This window comes from Phacochoerus africanus, chromosome 2 (genome assembly GCF_016906955.1).
Source record: "Phacochoerus africanus isolate WHEZ1 chromosome 2, ROS_Pafr_v1, whole genome shotgun sequence".
Taxonomy (NCBI): domain Eukaryota; kingdom Metazoa; phylum Chordata; class Mammalia; order Artiodactyla; family Suidae; genus Phacochoerus; species Phacochoerus africanus.
Genome location: NC_062545.1, coordinates 222,006,900 through 222,033,082, shown reverse-complemented (window position 1 = coordinate 222,033,082; position 26,183 = coordinate 222,006,900).

Genomic DNA, 26,183 nt, shown 5'->3' with positions numbered 1-26,183 from the left:
ATCACCCATCGCTTCAAAGGAGGCTGGGAAAATATTAGCATCACAGCATAGAGGTGTTTCCCTTCACGGATGTGGAGAAAAGACCTGTGATTGGCAAGGGGGAGGGAGTGGGATGAACTATAGATGCAAACTACTGCATTTAGATCAGGTAAGCAATGAGATCCTGCTGTATAGCACAGGGAACTATATCTAGTCACTTGTGAGGGAGCATGATGGAGGATAATGTGAGAAAAAGGATGTGTATGTGTACATATATATATATATATATATATATATGTACACACACACATGTATGTGTCTGTGTGTATATGACTGTACAGCAGAAATTGACAGAACATTGTAAATCAAGTATAATAGAAAAAAATTAAAAATCTTAAAAAAATCTTTAAATAACTTTTTTTAAAAAAGAGGTATCTCCTTTCCCCAGGCTCCTCCAGTGCTTTCATCTACTCTACATGATGTAAGATCCAACTCTAGCTTTCTTCTCTTGTCTTGGTTCCATGCATAAGCAGAGTTTTTTATCAGACTTGTAAATTCCTTGGCATAATTACCACATCTCTTTGACTGCCCCATTCTTTACCATTCCTGATATGAGGCTAGAACACATTGCCACACCCCCAAATTGTAGAAGTTTTGTTTCTCATTAAAGGAGAAGAACGGATTTTGGATCGGTAACCAGCCATCTGATACGCTATCAGTGTAAAGATCTCATTCGTCATATATATTCTATTTCACCTTAATACACTTGAATAAATAATTTTGGATTCCCTCCTCTCTTCCAGATTCAAATCAAGAGCTCTGAAGAGTGTAGTAAAAAGTTTGTCACTTGGTAATTAATTCCCCTCAAGGAGCTTACAATTTTATAAAGAACTCTGCTTGCTCATGAAATACAGAACAGTAAAATAGACCGGTCTTCAGGTCTTATAGCATATAGTACAGATAATAAGCATTGGGAGAAACTGGAGAAGGGAAGGACCTCTAAATACTTTGATGCTAATGTTTTTCTGAAAAAGAGAAAATCTGCAATGGGATTGAAAAATATGGTGGACACAGGTGATATCAACTTGACTGGACCACAGGGCTAAACTAATCTGAGTATGTCTATAGATAGTTTCCTGCTGATTCAGCATTTGAATGAGCAGACTGAGTAAAGCTGATCACCCTCCCCAGTTTGAGTGGGCCTCGTCCAATCCTTAGATGGCTTGAATAGAACAGAAATGCTGAATAAAACAGAATTCTCTCTCTCTGCCTGTCTTCAAGATGGAACATCAGGAGTTCCTGTTGCAGAAACGAATCTGACTAGCATCCATGAGGACAAAGGGTCAATCCCTGCCCTTGCTCAGTGGGTTAAGGATCTGGCTCCGATTTGACCCCTAGCCTGGGAACCCCCCCCCCCCCATATGCCTTGGGTATGGCTCTAAAAAGACAAAAAGACAAAAAAAAGTGGATGGAACATCAGGCCTCTCCTGCCTTTGGACTCAGACTTAGATTCTGTCTTACACCATTGGCTCACCAGGTTCTCAGCCCCCTGGCCTTGGGCTGGAACTCTCCTGTCAGCTTTTCTGAATCTCCAGCTTGCTGACTAAAGATCTTGAAACTTCTTGGCCTTCATAATCTCATTCTCCAAAGAATCCTTACACATATAAGAATGCAGCAACTCTTTTAGTATACTGAACATCTTCTAAGCCTTAGGCACAGTGATAGGCACATGAATGCAGAGATGAAAGATACATCTCTGTTCTTGAATTAACGTATAGACCACTAGTAGTGGGAAAGAGGAGAGGCAAGAGCCCCTAATGGTACCATGTGAATGTACTATGACAGGAGGATGCTCAGAAGGCTGAGGGAGCACAAGAAGGGACCCTAAGCTCAGCTGAAGGGGAGAGGATCTCCAGTGGACAGGGGATGGGTATCTCAGAAGACTTCCCAAAGGAAGGGTGAGCCCTGTGTGGACAGGTAGGGTGGACTTGAAGGAGAATGTTTTCTCTTTTTTTTTTTTTTCTTTGGACAGACCTGGATGTTTTTAAAGACTAAGAAGAAAAGTACTGATAGAGAGACACTGAAAGGATGAGAAGAGGGAGGACATTGGGTGGAGAAGAAGGCAGAAGGAGAAGGGATTCAGAGGTTGTGGGAAAAGATGAGCCCACATTCAGAATGAGAAATAGTGAAGTGGCCCGGAGAGCTTGGAGCCAAAGGATTGGCAATCCTGGATTCCTAGTATGTAAAAGGAAGCATAGAAACTGTGGGAGAAAACCTCATCTAGGGAATAAAGGCTGCGGATCAGGCACCTGATCACGACCTCTGAAAACCATCCCAGTAGCAGGACGCAGTGAAGGCACATGGGGACCCACTTCCTTTTCCTCTCTACTCTTTCTTATAACATCTCTCAGTCCCATCTCTGCTCAGTGTCTGTCTCCTTTCTCCTTGCTTATACACAATTCACTCTATTTGTAGGCTCACAAACCCAGTGGGTTTCCTTTGATCGTCTAGTCATGTGGTTTGTCAGCCATTTGTCACCATTAACCTGAGTTGTACAATCCGTTCTAGGCCCCTGGATGCTGAGGCCAGCTACCTGGAGTCTCCAGCCCCCTCCCCCACTGCAAGTCCATGGATGCAGGTGCCTCTGGAAGTCCCAAAGCGATGTGGGTGTTACATGCTCTTGAACCCACCCCATGCATGTCTTTGTGTGTCATGCACTGACTGTGTGTCCAGGGCAACTGGGAAGGTAAGAAGGGTCACAAATTAATTCAAAATATTCTGTTGTTACATAGTTTCAGGTTGGGGTGGTTTGATTTGTATGATTTGTAATAAATGCAATAAGAGCACCATTCATTTCTAACTCTCCAGTAAGATTATTAACTTTTTCTTCCAAAGATAAACTTGATTACATTACTTATTTATACTATGTACATTGCATTAGAGGTAAAAAAAATGCATCAGGGTGAAAAAAATCATATACAGTTTTTTAAAATTAGTGTTTTCTTACCTGCTGCTAATAATGGCTTAGATTATTAAAAAGGAAGAATCTTAAATATGCAACTCATCTTCAGGCCTTGATACTGCTTGTTTGCTTTTACACATTTTGCTAAACTTGACAGACAATCTAGAAATATCATCTCTACTCACTTTCAATTCTTCATTTTTATACCAGTGCTGTGCTTTTGTGTTGAGGTCTGTGACATATCAGGAGAGGCAGCATGATATAGGAGAAAAAATTGGGTGCTTTGGAGCTACATAAATATATATGTAAAATATATATACATTTGTCTTTTTATGGCCTCACCCACAGCATATGGAGGTTCCCAGGCTAGTGGTTGAGTCAGAGCTATAGCTGCCAGCCTACACCACAGCTGCAGCAACACCATATCCAAGCTGTGCCTGCAACCTACACTACAGCTCACGGCAACATCAGATCCTTAACCCACTGTGGCTGCATACATTTAAGCTTAAAAGTCGAGTATTGTTTTACTAGTTGGAGTCTGGGATTACACTATTGAACAACAAATCAAATTTCACTTGTTTTAATTTGTAGATACATTGACAAATTCCCTGAGTGCTTGCTGTGAACCAGGCACTGTGCTAAGCACTTTCCTGTTACCACAGTCAATCTGGACAACAACCCAATGAAATAGGTATTACAATTTTTCCTCTTTTACAGATGAGCAAGGTGAGACTTAGATTAGCTAGATTAAGGGTAGTTAACAAATAAACTAGAGGTCAAAACTATGTGTCCAACACTAGGACAGCCCTCTTAGCCATTGTCCCACCCAGCCTGGCATGTACATCATCTCCAGACCTAGGAATAGCACCCACCCAGTAGGGGTGTCATCTCTAAATTATGATGAAGAAATTGAGGTTAGAAAAAGTCTCACATCCCCCAGAAAGCAAGATCATTCAGTTTTGGAGTCCTTCCTCATTTTTCCCATTGTGAGCCCATTTCCTTTCTTGATGGAGGGCAAGCACTGGCCCCACTAGTCCTGTGAGGTATGCAACCCTCTGTGTTTGGGCTGAGATAGAGGGGTCATGACGCTTAATTTAATTCATGCCTTCCTTGTTACAGAAGGATCTAAAGTTAACTTGTCACTTCGAAAGTTGTGTTCCCCTGCACCTTTCCCTTTCACAAAGTTCACGAGTATAGGATCTCATTCAAACCTCCCAACAGCCCTGATGAAAATGAGGTTCAGAGACTAAGCAACAGGTTCAAAGTAACAGTGTTATCATTAGCAATATGAAGGGAATTTGACCACAAACCCTCCATGTCTGTGTTAGTTACAGTTCTTAGCTATCATGGTTTCTCCCTGAATGTTTTTTGGTTTTGTTTTTGGGGGGTTTTGTTTTGTTTTTTATCTTTCTGTCTTTTAGGGCCATACCCACAGCATATGGAGGTTCCTGGGCTAGGGGTACATTTGGAGCAGGATCTGAGCCATGTCTGCTAACTACACCACAGCTCACGGCAACATCAGATCCTTAACCCATTGAGCAAGGCCAGGGATCAAACTGGCATCTTCATGGATGCTAGTCGGGTTGGTTAACTGCTGAGCCATGATGGGAACTCCTCCCCGAGTGTTTAAAGGAGACATGAATGCAATAAGAAATGAGTGCTTAATTATGTGGTCATGGCATCCCCAAGCTTGGAAGCCTCTTAGGAAACCTTCTCACTGATGATGTCTAGCATGACGGATGCAGGAGCTGCCACCCATCCCCAGCCTAAAACTTCCTGGCTGCATTCTTCCCCACTGCCCTAGCCACACTGTCTCCACACAGGCCATGACAGAGGAGCAGCCATTGCAGAACACAGTTTCCCTTCATCTACCCAGTCTTTGCTCTGGTGTCCTACTTCACAGCACCACTCTGGTCCCTGCCCCACTCTCTCCTAAAAAATGCCAACTACTATTTTAAAGCCCAACACAGCTATTACCCTCTCTGGAAAGCTGCTCCCAAATTCCTATCCCACCAAAAATGATTGTGCAACACTCTGGAAATGCAGACCATACACCACCATAATTGTTTGCTTACATATTTTTCTTCCTACTAGAAGGAGAGTTTCAATATTTGGAGGTTCCCCCCATTCATTTTAATGCCCTCTGCCTAACTCAATGTATCAAATACACAGAGAGGCCTACAGATGGGCTTGGGAGCTTTTGTTACTGCTTTTTAAGCTAAATGCATTGAGTGTCTGCTATATGTCAGGACATTTATCAAAATGCTTTGCCTACATACAATAACACATTCAATCCTCACAAAAAATCCATGAGGTGCGTTCTCTCAATTTCCCTACTCTGAAAATGAGGAAACTGTAAAACAATTTTGGAAAGGTAAAACAGCTTTCCCCAGGCCACTCTGTTAGTAGATGGCAGAATGAAAACACAGTCTAGGCAGGGGCTCTGGAATTTGCTCACTGGCAGCTCTACTGTGGTGACCCTTATTTGTTGGTTAAATGTGTGTTGAGTGAATGAACAACCCTCCCAGAGCTCTTCCAGTTTGTCCAGTTTGATCCTGTACCTAAAGGGAAGGAGACTGGGGAACCTCCACAGTAAGAACCTGATTTCCCAGCTGATTTCTCTGCCTCCATGGAAAGAGCATGGCTCCCCCATCCAATGGCCATGGTTTCTTTGCAAAGGTTTTTGAAAGAACAGTCTACTTGTATCATATCTTCACCATAGTTTGTGATAGCAACTATTTATCATCCTTTCAAAGGCCTCATACAAGTCTTTTAAAACCTATCATTAGATATAGAACCCCTAGTTGTCCTTCTTTTTCTTCTGGCTTTACTGAAGGTAATATTTTAGATGGGAAGGAAGGAACTGGAAAACATATCACCTCCAGCATCCTCAGGGAGGTAGGTAAGTAGGAAATCCCAGGGAATTTCTTCAAGGTGCCTCCTTGATGTGAGCAGAAGGATAAGGATCATTTTCTCTGTCTTAAAGTTGCACAATGAAAATCTTTGGATTGATTCTCTAGTGGAACTCTGTACCACTGCAGAGCAGAACTGGAGGGTGAATTACGATGAATTCTCTTTCCACTTCCAAGGCCATGAGAGCACCATATTGCATTCTCTATCCAAGTCAATAACTGTTTCAAACATGGTAGTGGTATCATCCAGGTGAGAGAAACAAAACTGGGTCTCCCTCAAAGGGCTTCACATCTACTGGAAAGAGTTGTCTACTCCACAGACTGTAACAGTATTTATTTAAGTTATGGCTCCAAGAGCAATAGAAGTGAAGTGTTAGAATGGGCCATAGGGAGGAGTGATTTTCATGAAAAAATGGAAAATGGTTCCTTTCACCATTCCATGATTGAAAAAGAAACAAGCACACTGATCTCATTAATTCTCCTAAGGTCTTACCAAGTAGTTTACAGTCTAATGGAATCACACCATTTGACAGAGGAATTACTATTGAAGGAAATAGAAATATAGATGGGAGGAATAGAGGGTGTAATAATGATATACAGCATTAAGCAAGTGTCTACAAAATATCCGGTGCTTTATGTATATTATTTAATCCGTAAAAACCCAGCATAGCCCATTGTACAGTTGAAGAAACTAAGGCTCAAATGTTAAGTAATCTACCCAAGTCCAAGAGTTACCAGAGCTAGGATTTGAAAGTAGGTCTGTCTTGTTGACTTTTTTTTTTATTTTACTATACTGCCTTTTAAAAAAATCGTATAAAAGGCAAATAAATGATTGATGTCGTTCTTCTTCAAGGACATTAAAGGGTAGTACAAACAGCACAGTCATTTTCTGTAGTAAAATCTTTTAATTATGACCCAAATCACAGCACCGCTGTGCTAAGCTGATTGTGAGCTCACCTGAAGTCAAAGCACTTCACAGCAAGTTCAGTGGCAACAATTCAGCTCTTTTTCTATTAGCAAATAGAGAATCCTCGGAAGGTATGTTTTATCCAACTTAGACCAAAATATTATAGAGTGAGACATTTACAAGGATGCCAGCAGGAGAGGAAAGAAAAGGAAAAGATAGAGTTTGCAACTTACTGTCTTTAAAACTTCATTTGCGAAGCTATTGTCATTAGCTTTCTGGAATGAAGTGTACCCCTTCTGAGGACTATTTTAGGGAATATTTGCAGGGAGTGTAAAGGTCTGAATGAAGAGGTTAGCAGGATTGTTTGACTGGGAGCATCCATCCAGCTTGATGGGTTCAGAACAAATTCTGCAGCCCAAATGAGGAGTCCCTGTTCCAAACGATACTCATGATGCAATAATTGTTTTCTTTTTATAAATAATGAGATAACTCATCTCGTTTGTTTCCCAAGGAAGCAGATGGATTCTGTCATTACTTTCAATGGTTTCTTTACTCTCCATCACTTTTTTAATCTATGAGCATTGTCAACATCTACAAAAACACTTTAGAATCATCTGACCCAAAATATCCTAAACTTTTCTTCTTTTAAAAGGCTCTGAATCAGACAGCAGCATCACAGAACTTTAGTTTCTAACCCTGTGATTCTTTTGTATTCTTACATATTAGCTTGGTTATTGTTTTGAATGAGACGTGCGTGTATACAATATGTGTGATTAACACACACAGACACCCAAGATAGGAAAATTCCAAAAAATATCATCGAAATTGAGCAAAGGCTTCCTCAGTTCCACCTATGTTCCTCAGCAGATGACATAAAAGGGTATGCTTAAAGATTCCAAGTGAAAGAATCTTCCAGCACGTAGAAGAGGGAGACATAAGGATGACAAAAAAATGAAGGATGTCCTGGAAGGAAATATACTTCCATGTGATCTAATGAAACACTGTTTTAATTAATTCAATATTCCTACTAGGTCACTCTTGACAACAATACATCCCATCTTGAACTCATTTCTCTGTAACATCATGACAGCCAAACTCATCACTTGTTGGAGCAAGAAAAATTCACTGGGACGATGGAATTTATTGACTCATCTCTTCAACATTTCTTGAGAACCCACTCTCATGACCTTTTGCCCATCCCTCTCCTCCCAGTTCTGAGCAATGAAAGTGGAGGAGTGAGCAAAACAATTTAGTCCCCAAGGCTCATAGTTAATTTGTTAATTATGCATATTTGTCACCAGTATGAGTAATCTCTCTGACTCTCTCTGTAATAGATCATTTCTTCACTCACAACAGTTTGTAAGTGTGCCTTCAGGCCCAAAATAATAAGTATACTCCCATGAGTCTAACAAGAAATACATACATGCTAAGTTATTTTCATCAAAGTCATGATATATAAAATTGAAAGGAATTTGGCTTCTGGTATTGTCTCATTAAGGAAAATGGAAGAAATAGTGACTTAACCATAGTAAGGTAAATATCAAAAGATAAATGCTAAAATCTTAATGATAATTGTTAGGGTTTGCCTCACAGGAAGTTGAGTGGATATATTCTGCGTATTAGGCTCATGCTTTAGGGGCATATTGATAGCTAACTAATTTTGTTCATTTTGTTCATTTGAAAAAGGAGAAGGGTAGAGAACAGGGTCCCAATTACTGAGAGGGTTCTTCCAAGTCTGAAAGACATGAGAGAAATGCAAAGATAACATGGGAATTTTCATGGAGCATTGCCATGTGACATTACTGTAATTTCATCTCAGCAAAGGGCACACTCAGCATCCAGTGGGTGTGTTATTGACTCCCTCAGTGAAAATGGGAGCCAAACAGCTCTGCTGAGAAGGACTCCATAGCAGAAGCTCTGAGGGTGTTGACCGCCCCATTGTCCCTGTGAAATCTGGGCCAAGATAAATACCAAGGGTTTGAGGTCAGCTCTCAAACAGAGAGACAAGAATGTGGTAGGAATGTCCAAAATAGTTACTGAAGCAAGATGGCATGGCTGTTTAACTATTCCCCCCAGGTTTTAACCTGCAGCTCCAGGTCCGTCCTGATCTGAACTCAAGGACAGTAGGTAAGTGCAAAAGTCAGGTAGCCCCCAGGCCACTGCTTGCCACCTAAGGAGACCACTGAGTTCAAAATACAGCTGTTTGTTTGTTCTTATTATGGTATAGTTGATTTACAGGGTTGTGTCAATTTCTGCTGTATGCATCGTGACCTAGTCATACATACACACACACACACACACACACACACACAAACACACACACACATTGTTTTTCTCATATTATCGTCCATTATGCTCTACCCTAAGAGACTGGATATGGTTCCCTGTAGGACCTCATTGCTTATCCATTCTAAATGTTGGATATATTTCCCTGTGCTGTAGAGGAGGTCCCCACTGCTTATCCATTCTAAATGTAATAGTTTGCATTGACCAACCCCACACTCCCTGTCCATCCTACTCCCTAACCACCCCCTCCTGGCAACCACAAGTCCACTCTCCATGTTCGTGACCTGTTTCTGCTTTGTAGATAGGATCATAAGAGGGGTCAGAGGGGCCACGTCCTTTGAGAAACGTGACTCTTGCTGTGCATTAAGAACCACCACATTTTCTTAGAAGCAGCTGGTCTTTCAGTGCCCCTGAGCAACCACAGACTCAGAGAGGAATGTGGGTATTTTGATGAAGCTGGGTACTGACACTCATCATTTTCATAATGACTGTATTTCTCATCTCCTCCAATTCCATGGGCCAGGCACAAAGTGTGCAGGGAAGCAACTACCTGTGTGTGCTTCTATTTACTCAAGTTTACAGCCTTCGTACAATACTGATTAATCCTCCTTTCTCCATGACACTGAGGCAGTAGCATTCTAATGCCATCTTTATTATTGTTCGGCAGATCCCATACTACTGCATACAGAAATAGTGTAAATCATGGAACTGGTGTTTGAGGTCCATAAAATGCAAGGTTATGAATATTTCATTACTATACATTTTATTTCCCTGTCTATTCTGCATCTCCCAAAATGTGGTTTGTTTATTTATTGGCTCACTGTTCACCAGGAATACTTAATTCTTAATATCAGGTCTGGTCCAGATCACCAACCCCAGCCATGTGGTCTGAGCTACATTTGAAAGTAATGATAGATATTTGGGGGTTTGTTGTCCTTTTTTACCCTTTTTCCACACATGTATACTTGACTGTCAGGCGACCTTACTAATAGGAATTTCAGCTGCTTCGTCATAATTACATTGATTTTCAAGCCCCACAAATTGACCCCTAAACCTATCTCCTGTGGACTACGGCTACGTATTAAGATTTTTCTCAATGCCTTGTTGTATCCATCTCTGGCTGAAGTAAGCAGTTAGACTTGGGCTGCAGATCTTGGCAGTGAAAGACACATTGTCCAAGTGCAATTAGCTTCACTCCCTGAGCTGGTACAAATGATTTGTCTGAATCAGCTGGTCCTGCAAGAGATGCAGCCATTATCACCTGCTTCTGAATTTTCCTTTAACCACAAAATTCATATTAGTAAATAGCCAGGGGGATTCAATCTGAGCAAAATCAGAACCTGAGTGCCCTGCATTAAGGTGCTAACTTCTCTCCCGCTACAGGGCATAGTAGATATTAATACAGCTCTTTGGTACAGGCTGCAAAATATATAAAATATCATAATTATATCTGCAATTCAGCAATGAAACAATTTTCCCCCTTTCTTCACTGTCATCAGCATAATAGCAGCCTATGGGATTTGTATTTTCTGCCTGTGAGCCCTTTTATGGGCTGTTGGAAGAAAAAAAAATACAAGAAGGTTAGTTTCACAGCTCCGAGAAGGCCTCATGACAGAAATACTGCTTTTAATGTTATTGTCTCTTTCTAGCTTGTAATCCACTCTCTTTGGGTGGAGAGGCTTCTGTGCTGATGCAGCATCACTTACGTTTCTCTGATCAACCTTGGTGTTCCCCCCTTGCCTCCCCCTCCCATCCAGATGGGGAAATAATTAACCGGCTTTCAGGATCATGCTAAGTTATCTACAGGGAGGGGGTTAGTCAGAGGGGAATGAAGTCAGAAGGAGGCACGTCTCCAAGGTTTTTCTTGGAGACATAAAAGAACATAAGAAAGATGCATTCTGAGTGAATCTTCACATCCCGTTTATTTTTCTAGCCAAGACAAATATCACAGCTCATATCTAACATTTGAAAAGCAGGGCCAAATAAAGTGATGGATTAATAAGTCCAAGGACAGAATAATAGAAGGAAAATATGTTATGGAGAATGATGCCCATGTCAATCTGAAAGGGGTGGAAAAAGCTAAAATGGAAATGGGGGGGGGGGAATGTACCATAGCAGTCTTAAATAAAAAGCCCTCCTGTAGTTATACTAAATATTAATTAATATTACTCAAGTCCCCTAGGATACTGTTACTTTAGAAACAGGTATCTTCCGACCATTTGAGATTCTTTTTGTTATAACATACACCATAGGCATTGTGAATTGAACACCAGGCTAAATAGTCCTTCTGTAATTATTGGTAATAATATTCCAGGCACATTTATATCCCCCATCATCATCTGTGATGAAGCTAATCCAGTACTTTCTGCATGAACTGTTATAATACCCAAAGCAGCAGGACGGAATATTATCAAGCATGGGTTTACCGATGGAAAACCTAATGTAACGGAGTTCATTTTTAGAAAATAGGCTAGGGGTGGAATTTGTTAGAAGCAACCATATAGATAGACACCTGGACCACTCTCCAAGGCAACTCACTGCAGTGACCATTTCTCGTAAGAGTATCATGTTAGTCCCAGGAAGCCATCTCAGTACAGTTCTGCAGAACTCAGAAAATATTCTGCAGTCAAGAGGAGCTTATTAATGAGAGGCGAGGTGATCTGAATTCCATTGTCATCTCAGGCACAGACACCTGTGTAGCGGTGTTTTGCTGCCCATTCTGTGACTCCATATCATAAATGGTAAAAGGTGGAATAAAGTCTTTCTGTATTAAAGGACACCTTCTAGTATTGAATATGATTTTTAAATCTGCAAGTTGCCTGGAGATCCCCAGAGACAAATACTTTCTCTCTTGTATTTTAAAAATAAGTGAATAGACCAATAGTTTCACAAGCAACAAATCATTATTTAAATAGAATTGTTCAAGATGTCCTATAAAAGGAATTAATCGAAGGGAAAGCCTGGAAGCTACTAAAAAGGAATCAATTGTAAAATAGAAAAACTGTCATACATGTTAGACCCGTCTTGAACTCTATGATTATAATAAGGAGACCGCAGTTGTGCCCACATTTCAGGAAAAAAAAAAAAACTTAGCATAAAGAAACTCAGATTTACAAACCAGATCAATTAATGGGTGATTATTCACACTATAAAAGGATTTATCGCTTTACAAATGGATTCCCTGCAGGGTTCCGTTTTATAACTGAGCGATCTCCGTGTTAGGACTCACTGCCAATTAAAAGTCAATCAGAAGCAAAGATAAAGTGCCTCTGAAATTAAAATATATGTCCATGGGAAATCATCAGTAGGCTTACAAAAATTCACATTACATACAACTTTGTAAGGATAAGGAATTTTTTTTTCACAAGCCTTTATTGAGCACCTACTACAAACTCAGATGGTCCTGAAGAGTCACTACCACGAGATGGCAAAAATTGGAGTAAACGGTCCCTATCTGGAAATTTCTACAGTGTGATTGCCGCCATGTGAAAACGTTCTATCAGCATTTTCAGGGCTGGGGAAGAAGGGCAATGCTTTCATGTGGAAGTCATCCCACACATTGTCAATTCCCATTCACTAATGCCCAAGGAAGCATCTCTGTCATCACAGAACACTATTACACAGTCCCCACATCTTTGGTGCCACCTACCTACACGCTACCTTGAGAACCTTTGAAAGTCCACTTGCATCCTAGGACATTAGTGCTAGAGGACGCTGTAGAGGCCAGGTGAGGGAGAAGTAGAGGCAAAATGAAATGAAGTGGCAAGTCTTCCAATGGCCACTCCAAGGATCTTTCTATTAAATAAATCTCCTTGGAGAAAGTGAGGATATTTGAATGCCTACTCTCTGAACTTAACTTTTTTCTACCTCAAATTCTCTCCATGCATTTCCACCCTTTTTCCCTGGCCTTTCTCTCATTTTCAGGAAAGGAGTACTCTTACTCTCCCCCAGGTTCAGCTTCCTTTGAACCTTTGCTCCTTCCAATTGTAGGATTTTAGAATAGGAAGGGTGGTAAGTGGTGATTCCAATGATTTTGTGAAAAAGGTTCTCTGACAAAGTAAGAAAAGTCCTTTGCTTGGGAGAGGAGAAGGTTTGGAGCTGCAGTGAGGGGTTTGACAGGGTGTACACAGTAAGATGAATCCAAGAGATGCATATATATATTCACACACACATATATATATACACCTAGTTTGGCTAAGGTTCAGCTGATGAGATTGCACAAAAAAACCTTTACTGACCTAATCAGCATGTTTTCATCATTTTCTGCAGCAGCTTTCAGCAGTCAAGGGATGTGAGAAGAAAAAGCGCTCCTGGAGGTCATTCATAACTGATGAATGATCCAGTATAAGGAGAATAAGTGATTTGGATTTGAGAGCAAACATATTATTGAAATGTGTGACTGTGAGGTCCATCCAAGAGAGGCAATGTGATTCAACAGGTGATCTGGATCCCGCAAACTGGGTAGCTTCAAGGAGGTATTTGACATACTGACTCCGGTGACAGAATGGAAGGAATGGAGGCGACATTTCCAGGAATGGAGGCGGCATTTCCAGGCATTTCAGATGTCAAAAATGCAACACTTTTGTGGAATCAAGTTGTCTCTGATATGGCCAGCTGGTGTGGTTGAGGTGGAGCAGGAATAAAATTATTAAAAGAAATGTTAAAGCCTCTAAAAATGGTATGAAAAGAGAGAATGAGACAAGTGTTGAAGTCATTTTGTAAAGTAAATGGAAGTGAATTTGAAAAGAATGATTCAAATTTCCATTAAAATACCTCTGGGACAAAAGATTACAAGCAGATATGCAACAATTCTCAACTGCCTTCCTATTGGTATAATGCATTTGGGAAACTGAAAAGGCTTCATTTACTCACAGAATTTGTATTGATGTCGTTATTACTCAATCGATAGGTATGTATTAGGATACAGTGTGCATAGTGTAAACAAAGTAAATATCAACCCTGTGTCAGATAATGTATGAAACATTACTTTGCAGGTGGGAATAAACAAGTACTTGGTTTTAAGTTCTTTACAGCCCAGTGAAGGAGGAAAAAGACTCAATCTCAGCAAACTGTAATAAGTACTAATGAAAGTATATGATTAACATTGTTATGTGCTCACAGAAGGAATGCCTAACCTTGTCATTCGTTTCTCAAATCAAGGAAGGCTTCCTGGATGAGGCAAGATCTAAGCTGGAACCTGAAAGGTAATATAAGTCAGAGACAAGGAAGGTGATATTGGTAATGTTGGCAGAGGTAGTGGCAGGAGCAAAGTCTCAGAAGCAGAGGGAATTGAAGATATGTAGGTGACCTGAAGTTAGACTGGAAGGGAAGCAGCAGTAGGCACTAAATGAGCAAGTACCTCTTATCATGCTAAGGAGTTATAATTTTATCCTGAGGTCACAGGAAGCAATGAAGAAGTGTTTACAGTGGAGGAAGGACCTGACCAGATCTGCATCTTAGAAAGCTAGTTCTCGTAGCCAGTTAGAGAGTGCATTAGTCTGAAGAGGACAGGCATGGGTAGACATAGTCCAGTTATCCTAAGTCATTATACCAGTAAAGGAGAGGGAAGACTAGAAGCTAACACCTAAAGACATCCAGCTTATGCAAGAGAGAGGCAGTGGCCCATGTCTTACATATATGAGCAGTCATTTGGGGTGAGGGGAAGAGGGAGATGATTGTTCCATTTTAAGCATATTGACTCTGAGATGCTAGTGGGCTATCCAAATGAGCCTGGTCAGTTGGCAGGTGTGAAGGCAGATCCCATCAGAGTCCTAAGCTAGAGAAAGAGTGTAGCACTGAAGCCCTGAGAAAGGAGGAAGTCCACCAGAGACCATGAAAAGAGGTGCAGCCTGAATCCTGAGAACTCTCATGTCACAACCATTGCTATAATTCAAGTGCAAGATTATGCTGGTCTAGCAGTCTAAGAGATCATAGCAGTGGGAGCCAAAGGATGTGGTAGATTTTTGGAAATATTATCAAGGTGATTCCAAACTTCACACTTAGGAAGCTCCAGAGAGTCTCTAATTACAGCAAATGCTTAGTTGACCCAAATACTTTATAGTATTTGGCCTTACATTTCAATCTTTAATCCATTTTGAGTTTATTTTTGTGTATAGTATATGAGAATGTTCTAATTTCATTCTTTTAATGTAGCTGTCCATTTTTCCCAGAAAAGAAACTGTCTTTTCTCCAATGTATATTCTTTCTTCCTTTGTCATAGATTAGTTTTCCATAGGTGTGTGGATTTATTTGTAGGCTTTCTCTCCAGTTCCACTGATCTATATTTCTGGGTTTGTGCCAGTACCATACTGTTTTGATGACTTTAGCTTTGTAGTACACTCTGAAGTCAGGAAGCCTGATTCTTCCACCTCCATTTTTCTTTCTTAAGATTGCTTTGGCTATTTGTGGTCTGGTGTGTTTCCATATAAATTTAAAAAATTTTTGTCCTAGTTCTGTGAAAAATGCCATTGGTAATTTAATAGGGATTGCACTGAATCTGTAGATTGCCTTGGGTGGTATAGTCATCTTGACAATATTGATTCTTCCAATCCAAGAGCATGGTATATCTTTTCATCTGTGTCATCTTTAATTTCCTTCATTAGAGTCTTATAGTTTTCAGAGTACAGGTCTTTTGCCTCCTTAGGTACATTTATTCCTAGATATTTAATTCTTTTTATGTGATGGTAAATGGGATTGTTTCCTTAATTTCTTTTTCTGATTTCCCTAAAGTAGAAGCAAATATAGAAGGTGCAAACCTTAAACAGATAATTTTACAGCAAAGACAAAATAGTCATTGCTATCTCCCAATATCTCACTCTAATTCAGTAATTGGCTCTTCCTCATTGTCTTCTATTCAGTCAAAAATATGGTTCACTCAATATTTTCAACAGCCCAGGGGAGAGCCTATGCATTCTGGAAAACCAGGAGGCACCCTCTCCATTTTGGGGTAAAGGTGCCATACACATAGCTTCCTAAAATCCAGGTTGCTATATCTCACTTCCTCAGATTCCACCAGTACCTCTTTAGCAATTCTCCTTTTTTGAATTATTTTCTCAGTCTGAAGAAATGGCTGTTTCCTACTCTCAATTCATTCCTACCTGGCCTGACTCTGGTAGGTAATGAGTCTCTGACTCCCTGTACCCTACCTGAGTTTCTCTCATCTCGAGGTTCTCTTCATCTCAAGTTTCTCCCTGCGGGCCCTATACCACTAACTTTCTTTACTCCCTAACCTTGCTTCTACTCTCAAATACTAATTCACTTAAAGTTCCCCAAGACATATAAAGTTTTAAATCAGCATTTTTTAAACCTTAACTCTTCATTTGATAACAACTTGTGCTAGGAGAGTTCTCAGTTTTCTCATCCATAAAAATGGGAATAATATATGCTTACAAACAGTACCTGGCACATGGTTATAGCTCAGTAAATCTTAGCTATTATTCTTATAATTATTAGGTTGAACTCTCAGGTCCCATATTCTGAGTAATAAAGAGTAAGGTAGGAAGTTCCTGATGTGGTGCAGTGGGTTAAGTGTCTGACTGTAGTGGCTCTGGTTGCTCCAGAGGAGCAGGTTTGATCCCAAGCCAGATGCAGTGGACTAAAGAATCCAGTGTTGCCACAGTTGTGGCATAGGTCACAGCTGTGACTCAGATTCAATCCCTCCATGTGCCACGGATGTGGCCATTTAAAAAAAATTTTTTAAAAAAGGAGTTCCCGTCGTGGCTCAGCAGTAACGAACCCAACTAGCATCCCTGAGGATGTGGGTTCAATCCCTGTCCTTGCTCAGTGGGTTAAGGATCCAGTGTGGCCATGAGCTGTGGTGTAGGTCACAGACCCCACGTTGCTGTGGCTGTGGTGGAGTCTGGGAACTGTAGCCATAGCCTGGAAACTTCTATATGCCACCAGAGTGGCCCTAAAAAGCCAAAAAAATAAATGAATAAACACAAAATAAAATAATTTTTTTTTAAAAAAGTTCCCATATCCATAGGGATGCAGGTTCTATTGCAGGCCTTGCTCAGTGGGTCAGGGATCCAGCATTACCATGGCCTGTGGTGCAGGTCGCAGATGTGATTCAGACCTGGTGTTGCTGTGGCTGTGGCATAGGCCAACAGCTGCAGTTCCAATTCATCCTTAGCCTGGGAACTTCCTGGGTGCTACCATAAAATGGAAAAAAATAAAAAGGTACGTGTTCTCTTGTGGTGCAGTGGGTTAGGGATCCCACGTTGTCACTGCAGTGACTCAGGCCACTGCTATGGCACAGGTTTGATTCCTGGCCCTGGAACTTCCAAATGCCATAAGAGTGGCCAAAAAAAAATAAAAAAGATTCTCTAAATTTTATTTCCAGTTAAATTCTCAAAAAGCTGTATACCTGAACCATGAATACTTAGTTCCCAGTAAAATGTCTTCTCTGAATTATACAAGACTACTGAAGTTAAGAATTCATTTAAGAAATGACCATGTGAAGCATGTTCTCCGTGTAAAGTTCTCTTTGAAAACATTTGTCCGTTCTTCTGCTCAGCATTTATACAAATCTATACAAAAAATAACCAGCAGAAACTTAATACTAGAACTAAATTCATTGCCTTTTAATGTACATTTATGATATTAACTATGATACAATGAGCACCATGTATCATAATTTTTACCTTGGTTTATTAAAGGGATAGCACATGGTCTGGAACTAGCCAGTTACAAGGATTTAGGTCAACTGGGGACAAGCCGTTCATTTTTCCCCCTTATAGAATATGTACTTCTTTACTTGGCATGTCAATCTTGTCCTCTGTTTACTCATGATTTCTACTTATAACTCACCTGGCCCAGGTGCTGCCTCATGACCTCTTTTCAGCCTCAACTCTCATCACTAACTGGACAAACTTTCTTTCCTATAGTTCAGATCCCTGAGGGAAGGGATGTGATTGCCTTAGCTGAGCATGTGCACATCTGTTTGTGAAGAACCCTCTGTGCCAGGCCCATCTTGACTGCTGGCAAATTGGAACAGGGGACCATTCCCAGTCCAACCAGGACATGCTGTCCAGAAACTTTGCTTACTGAGGTTTGCTCTTTTACCTTCCTTCGTATTTTTGCTGTGTTTGCTTATTTTTTCCCAGTACATGGGAAGGTTAAAACGTCAACCTATAAATGTTCTTTGAAATAAGTATTTTTTAAAACGTAAATTGATATGTTGACTTAGAAGCCTTTTTGAACAGGCATGAAATCAACCTTATAACTTCTTTCTCTTTCTAAAAAAGAAAAGAAAAGCCTAATTAACTGAGAGGTTTTTTGAAGGATTCTAATTAATTGAGATTTTTATTAACAAAAGACCTTTCTGACATATTCCACAATGTACCACCAATGGTGGTGCAAAGCTACATATCGTGTTATCTGTGCCCTTCCTGTTCCCAAAGTCAGACCTTACAAGTTGTAAGCGATCAGTTCCTGTGGCGATGTGCTGACATCTGATTGTACCAGTTCTCAAGAGTTGTTGTTGAAGTTCCCGTCATGGTGCAGTGGAAACGAAATCAACTAGGAACTATGAGGTTTTGGGTTCAATCCCTGGCCTCGCTCAGTGGGTTAAGGATCTGGCATTGCCATGAGCTTTGGTGTAGGTTGCAGACGCGGCTCGTATCCCACGTTGGTGTGGCTGTGGTGTAGGCCAGCAGCTGTAGCTCTGATTTGACTCCTAGCCTGGGAACCTCCATATGCTTTAGGTGCGGCCCTAAAAAGCAAAAAAAAAAAAAAAAAAAAAGAGGTCGGTTGTTAAACTTTCACGAATGTTGTGAGCTTCTTGTTAAACATAACTATTATTCAAATTAAGTTTAAGTTTAATTTATAATTAAATGACTTACTAAAAACACGGGAAGTAAATATTTAAAACCCATCACTTTCTTATAAGTTTACTACATTTGCTCTTATCTCTGCTTTTTTATTTTTGTTGCACCCACAACATGTAAAAGTTCCTGGGCCAGGGGACAAACCCACACAGCAGCAGCTACCCGAGACACTGTGATGACAATGACGGATCCTTAACCCACTGTACCACAAAAGAACTCCTGCTTTTGAGGTTTGTGATGTCTCCTATACCTGTGTGGTTGAAATAGTGTATAATGGTATTCTCCTGCTACTCTCTTTCACCTCTATGTATAGAGACATCATGTTGGCAGCTTGAAATCTGAAATGATGGGAGTATAGATACTATGGAAATAGACACTTGCTACAAATCAGCTCTTCCCCCCGCAATCCCCCTTTCTGGAGAGCCAGTTGTTAAACATTTACCACAACATCACAGGGCATCTGTTTTACAAAGTAAAACTTTTAACTCTGCTCAAATTTCCAACAAACTTGGGATTGGATAACAAATACTTTTTTAAAAGTTTGGAACCATCACTCTAACCCTGGGTCCCCTCTCTTTCAATCCATTAAATTTGTTCTCTAGTAATACAGGCATTGAAGCCTTTATATATCACCTCCTTTACCTCCCAGTCCTCATATAACCTAAAAAAAATCTCAGGATGCATTACTTTTTGGAGGAGGTGGTTAAAGTTCTCTGAGGCTTGTACACATAAACCCATACATATGCACTGATACAAAATGCCCAAATGAAAATAGTGGTACATTCACCTTATGATAGAATTTAAGCTTCTGGAAACAGCTACAGCTTAAGTTTAAATTCAGATGTATCTCTTCCACTACATATATTCTTGAATGCAAATGAAGAAGTATACTAACTTTTTACTCCACATTTTTGATTCATGATGACCTCATTAACCACCAAGCAAATTAATCCTCATTATAACCTTTTGAAACATTACTGCATTAATAGGATGTAGAAGAGGCTTACTGATTGAATCTCTCATTAGTATATTTTGCCACTTAACAAATTTGCCAAAATGGGAGTTCCCATTGTGGCTCAGCAGGTTAAGAGCCCAACAAAATGTCTGTTAGGATGCGGGTTGGATCCCTGGCCTCACTCAGTGGGTTCAGGATCTGATATTGCTGAAGGATGTGACATTGGCTACAGATACAGGTCAGACCTGGCATTGCTGTGGCTGTGCTGTAGGCCCACAGCTGCAGCTCCAATTTGACCCCTAGGCTGCAAACTTCCATATGTCACATGTGAAGTCATAAAAAGAAAAAAAAATTCAAAAGTGGTTGCATGTTTCAAATTCTCATATAAAACAACTGGACAGAGTGACAGCAAAAGAAAAATATATGTGTATATGTAATCACAGTTGGAAAATATATGTATAGGCTGAGGAAGGGGAGAAATTGGTGAGTCTGGCAAACAAGCAAGGTGGGCCTATGGTAAGTCGATGTGTATGATGAGCTAAGGACTTTCCCAGGCAGAACTCATCTGAATGAAACAAAGAACCAAACATGAGCCCAGTTGGGAACAGAGCCAGGGAGGGGTGATTATGAATACATCAGAGCATCTGTCACTTGGATTAGCTTCTTGCCTAGTCCCCCACCCTCTATCTGAGTCCTAAGGCAAGCTGGAATAATATAAGGGAAAATGATAGGGCTACTCAGGAGATCCCTTCATTCTAAGATTTTAGAGCACATGTTATTGCTTTGGGAACCCTCGAGTGTAATGCAAGTCTAAGGAGAAGAAAAGCACCAGTGCCCGCCCGCCCCCCATTTCACATTGGGCTTCTGCACAGCTGTGCCATCTCATGGGTACTTGGGCTGCTGTCTTTCTGATAAGGTGATAAGGATGGGCAGAGAGGTATCAATTCCTGGTAGAAGAGGTAGAGATCAGACATGATCCACACACCAAGTGCAGGACACAAAGAGCTGTGTCTGGAGAACAAAAACAAAGGTGATACATGGTAACCAACTTGATTTGTTTCTAGATTCATCAGAGGTACCACCCAAGATTCAGAGAACTTGCAGAGGCTTGGAGTTTTGCTTTACTGGGTGGAGATAGGGGCATATAAAAAAAGAGTTGCATCTTTTCCTGACCTGTTGGAAGATTCCCGATGCAGATATAAATACACAGAGCCAGGAGCCCATTTCCATCAAGCTATTAGGCACTTGATGTTGTGCAGGTATGTATTGATGTTTGTGGGTTGTGCTGGTTATAGGGTTACTTCCCCAGAGAAAAGAAAAGCCATTGTGATAATTTCAGTAGAGTTTCTCAAGGCACATCAAAATATTCCCTATCCTAGAGTGCCCACTTTCTCGGTGGTAGTACCAGCAGCATGAAGAACTTTGTCACTGGGAAATTTGGGTACCACCAAGGGTACTTGAGGCAGGAGCCACCCCAGCTCCTTGGATGATAAGCTCTTTTAAGAGACACGGGGGAGTTCCACTGTGGCTCAGCAGTAACAAACCCAACTAGTATCCATGGGGATGCAGGTTCAATCCCTGGCCTCGCTCAATGGGTTAAGGATCCAGCGTTGCCATGAGCTGTGGTGTAGGTCACAGATGCAGCTCAGATCTGGGGTTGCTGTGGCTGTGGCTGGTGGCTGCAGATCAAATTCATTCCATAGCCTGGGAACTTCCATATGCTACAGATGTGGTCCTAAAAGGCAAAAAAAAAAAAAAAAAGAGAGAGAGAGAGAGACATGGGGATGGTCTGTCTTCTCTCTGGGAATTAGTGAGACTGTTGGGAGGACAAAGACAATAAAAACGCGAGGCTGGCTCCCAGAGGGTGCAATTAGGAGGCAGGAGTGAACCACTCCTACCAACACCTGTCAGGGCAGCACAAACAGTGTCTTTGTACAAATAACCAAAAAACGAAAAAGCAGCTTCTCTGAGTGGTCATGTTGTAAGAAGACACATCTTTCTCAGGCTCACAGCCCCTTACTGGAGGCAGTTTGTCAAGCAGGGAACAGGCCCCCCTCCGCCCCTGCATCTGTGTACTGCACAAAATGCCCGACTCTATAGAGCAGCCCACTGGGACATGGCAGGCTATGAAGGGTAGTTCGTGGAGTGCATCCCTAGATAAGACCAGGAGTAAATCTGGAAGGATGTGCTTTTGGAGGTCTGAGCCAGAGGCTCTGCTTGAACTGAAACATCAAGAATGTGTGGCTGGAGCAATAGCCTGGGGAATTTTCCCTTCCATCTGGCCAGACAGTATATGCATGGTATTGTTTTGCAGGCCCCAAACAGCTGCCAGTTGTAAAGGACACAAAAGGCCAAGAAAAGAACATGTTAGAACCAGAAAATGTCATACATGTGGCTGAAAAAAATTATTACAGGTCTAGAAGAGATCCTGAAGTGGATGGAGGCCATCTCCTCCCAGGAAAGGCAAAAAAATCTGCTGGTGTCCTGGCCACCCTAAGCTTGCTCCAGGGACCTCCACAAGAGGCAAGCTCGTGCCTTGCTGGGCTCTACTGTCCCAGTGACCCTGGCACTTGAGCCCAGAAGAGATGGAGACTTTGGCAGAAATGACATATAGATATATTGAGAGCGGGGGAAGCAAACTGAGACAAAGTGTTGTCCACTCCTGGGCCTCAGCCACATTTGGCATATGGGGAAATTGTAAAGAAAGGGCTTATCAAACTCATCTTTGCATGACTCCATAGATAGAGATGAATCTGAATGCCAAGTGTGCTTTTGTTCAATAAGAATCATTCTGAGTACAGAGTGCATTGCATTGTCTTCTGGCTAGAACCCCATGTACATGTGGTCTGAGTCTGAAGTTGGGGAAGGGAGGCAAGTTGGTGGCATTGCCAGTCAGACTTGAAAAGACTGTCCCTGAACTGTTAAGACAGTGGTCACAAGTAGCCTTGTAAGCAAGCAATGCCGCAAAAAAGGGTATTTTCCCTAACTTTGAGGAAATCCTTTGCAGTTGGGACACCCTGAGGGTGGGGGTGTGGAGGTGCATGTTGTTGGTGTCTTTTGAAGGTGGCAGTGCTGTCTCAAGGCTGTGAAGGAGCCATTCCCAGAAGAGAGGACACCAGCCTGGGAACTCAGTGAGGCCAGTGGATGAGGCAGCATGCATAGAAGCAGCCATGACTTAGGAGAAGACTGGTCATAGAGCCACATGGTGAGGGATGGTCTTATATGTGAGCCTGGGTGACCTTGGACTTCCAGAGATGACTGGATGGGAAGATGGGGACTTTGCCAAGGCCTGGGATCCAGCATTCACAAGCCACGGCAAGAGCCGGTAAAATGCAAGCGATTATAGATTCTGACTTCTAAGAAGACACATTTATTCTCTGACAGTTGGGAGAACAGATAAACACTATTATACCCATCATCAGAAATGTTTTCCAATACCTTAAAAGCGCTTACCTTTTTAAGCTCAAAATCTAAAACCTAAAAGTAAGCAGACAGTTTAAATAAAGGTGCATCGTTCCCATTAAGAATAGGCCGCACTCCTCAAGGGCCTTATTTGTGCTCTGAACATGCCATGCTTGTTCTTACCTGAGGTTTTTTGTCTTCACTCCTTCCTCTCTCTGGAATATTCTCCCTCAAAGACTTATACAGTTGACTCCTTCTTGTCATTCAGATCTCAGCTTAAATTCCTCTTTCTCAGAGAGGCTTTCTCCGATGATACAATTTTTTTGCCCATTTCTCCACCCACAGTTACTCTCTCACATTATGTAGTTTTATGTTTTTAATGACACTTATCATTAGCTAAAACTATCTTGTTTTATTTTTTAAGTTACTTATCTATTGCCTATCACCAACAAAGTGTAAATACCCCCAAATCCAAGGCATTAGTCTATCTTATTCCCAGCTGTTTTCCCTAGCATATAGCAAGTCCTCCTTAAGAATTTGTTGAATCAATTAGTTTTGAATATTCATTGGTAATTTATCTGCAATGGGGAGAATTACTCACTGTAGGTCAACATAAAAAACAGCATTTTAGAAGTTCTCCTGTGGTGCACCAGGTTAAAGATCAAGTGTTGTTACTGCAGTGGCTTGGGTCACTGCTGTGGCTTGGGTTTGATCCCTGGCCCAGAATCTTCCACATGCTGTAGTTGCAGCCAAAAAACAAACAAAAAACGGTATCTCTAGAATCTTTATCTTACTCATTTTCCGGGTAAATGAGAACCAGGTAAACTTCTGCTTCAAACTTAGAATAAAATATTGATTTGCTTATATGTGTTGACAGACAATTTTCAAATTCAGGTCTGTAACATCTTTGTACACTAACACTTTCCACATAACAATACTTTAACATTTGTTTTGCTAGAGCATCAGATGACTACTGTTCTGAATTTGCCTCTTCTAACTCGGTGCTATTCAAGCAACATATCACTAATGAGAATTTGAGATCTATCAGCAATGCACAGAATAACCTTTTACTCCATTAGCAACCCTAAAACCATCTGTCTCTTTTGAGGAAACTCTGATCATCAAAATTGTGCCTCTTGTAAAAATATGTATAACTTAGAGACTGAGTTTCAGATGGAATTCAAGTTCATCTCCTGTGTTTTAGCAACTTTGCATACCTACGGGGTATAATATCTAATATTTTCCAAGTCCTTTTAGGTGGCTAGTTTGACACCAAATGAGCTTCTGAGACACGCTGCTGAATCATCTTCATTGGAAAGTTTTAAGAATAGAATAGTAACTGCCTACATTAGGTAAGCTGTCACAGAACTGAGCGGCTGGGGATAAAAACAAATGCACCCCCTGAGATTTGTTCTAGCGAGGTGATTTTTCTACCTTTGGATAATAATTAGTCCTCCAAAACTGTCAAATTTTCCTCTTAACAAGCAAAATAATCTTGAGGGGGGAAAAAACCGTATTAATCAATATTGGGTTTTGTCCATATAAATGTATATATTTTTTCCATTAAAAATATGGAGGAGTGACGAATTCTGAAGGAAGGTTTAAGACCAAAAGATACCACTGACTTTTGGGGATATTTTCTGATGTTTTTGGCACTTTTTAAATTTTTGCCATTTTTCCTTTTTTATGTAAATCTTCCCTGAATAACTAGCATGGGATATTTCTGAAATTCATTTACTGCCATTTTGTTGTATTGTCCAACAGATTGTTTCTAGTACCTTCTGATGTGTGGCAGCTGTGTTTTAACAATTCCAAGTGTACCATATGAAAGTAATCAAAGACATTAACACACTAGTGTCTGTAGCTCTGGAGGTATTTCCTGAACACAGTAGTGCTGGGCCATGCAAAGTTGTACATAAATTACATTTTTTTTTTTTAGTATGCTGAAGTGTTCTTTAAATATACATAGAATCATCACATGTCTGTACTTATATCCCTGTTTTTGTGGCATAGATAGTTACAAAGGGCAAGCTGCATTCTAGTGCCATGTTTATAGAGCATAGAATGTATAACGCATTAATCGGTGCAAAGTGATCTCTCAGATTCCCAAAGGAGGAAATAGTTAAAGTTTAGTGTTTTCTCTGATAGAGTATGCCCTGGGTAGGGTAGTAATGGCGTACATAGCATCCTAATGTAAGTAGTTATTGGGAAATGTTTCACACAGTATTTTATTATAGTAAGATTGCACTGTACTTAAAGGAAATATTCCTGGATCCCCTCCAAAGCTGAAAGAGTAGAGTTGGGTTACAGAATCTGCTCATTCAGCAATTGTGTATTATAATAAATTAGGGATTTGAAAAGAGGGTTGCTTTGCTTATCATAAAAGGTGAGGAGAGGTAGAATAACCTGAAGAAAGTATACTTGCAAAGGATTGTTTGTCAAGAAAACAATATGTTTCATAATCTTGAAAAAGATATAATAGTCATGTTGTACTGCCTCCCTGATGGCTGTTTCATATATATTACATAAGCAAGGGATCCCAGGATGAGGCTTAAAACTTAGGGTTCCAAATGTGGCCGATGCTGTCATAAGTCGTATTTTAAGTCTAACTTTTCGCATATCAAGTGTCACCACCCTTTTGCAAACTTTATCAAAAAATGTAAACTCTTCTGGAGTTCCCTGGCAGCTCAGCAGGTTAAGGATCTGGTGTTGTCACTGCTGTGGCTCTGGTTTCTGCGGTGGTGTGTGTTGGATCCCTGACCTGGGAACTTCATGCCGGGGGTGGGGGGGGGTAGCTATAAAAAGAGGAAGCTCTTTCATTATTTGACTATGTATTCCAGCTTTTAAACGGATATAAATGTTACAGATATGAGTGCAGATACAGGTGTAGAGAGAACACCTCACCTTTCATTTCAGTGCACCGAGTTCATTGTCCTGGCTAGATGAAGTAATC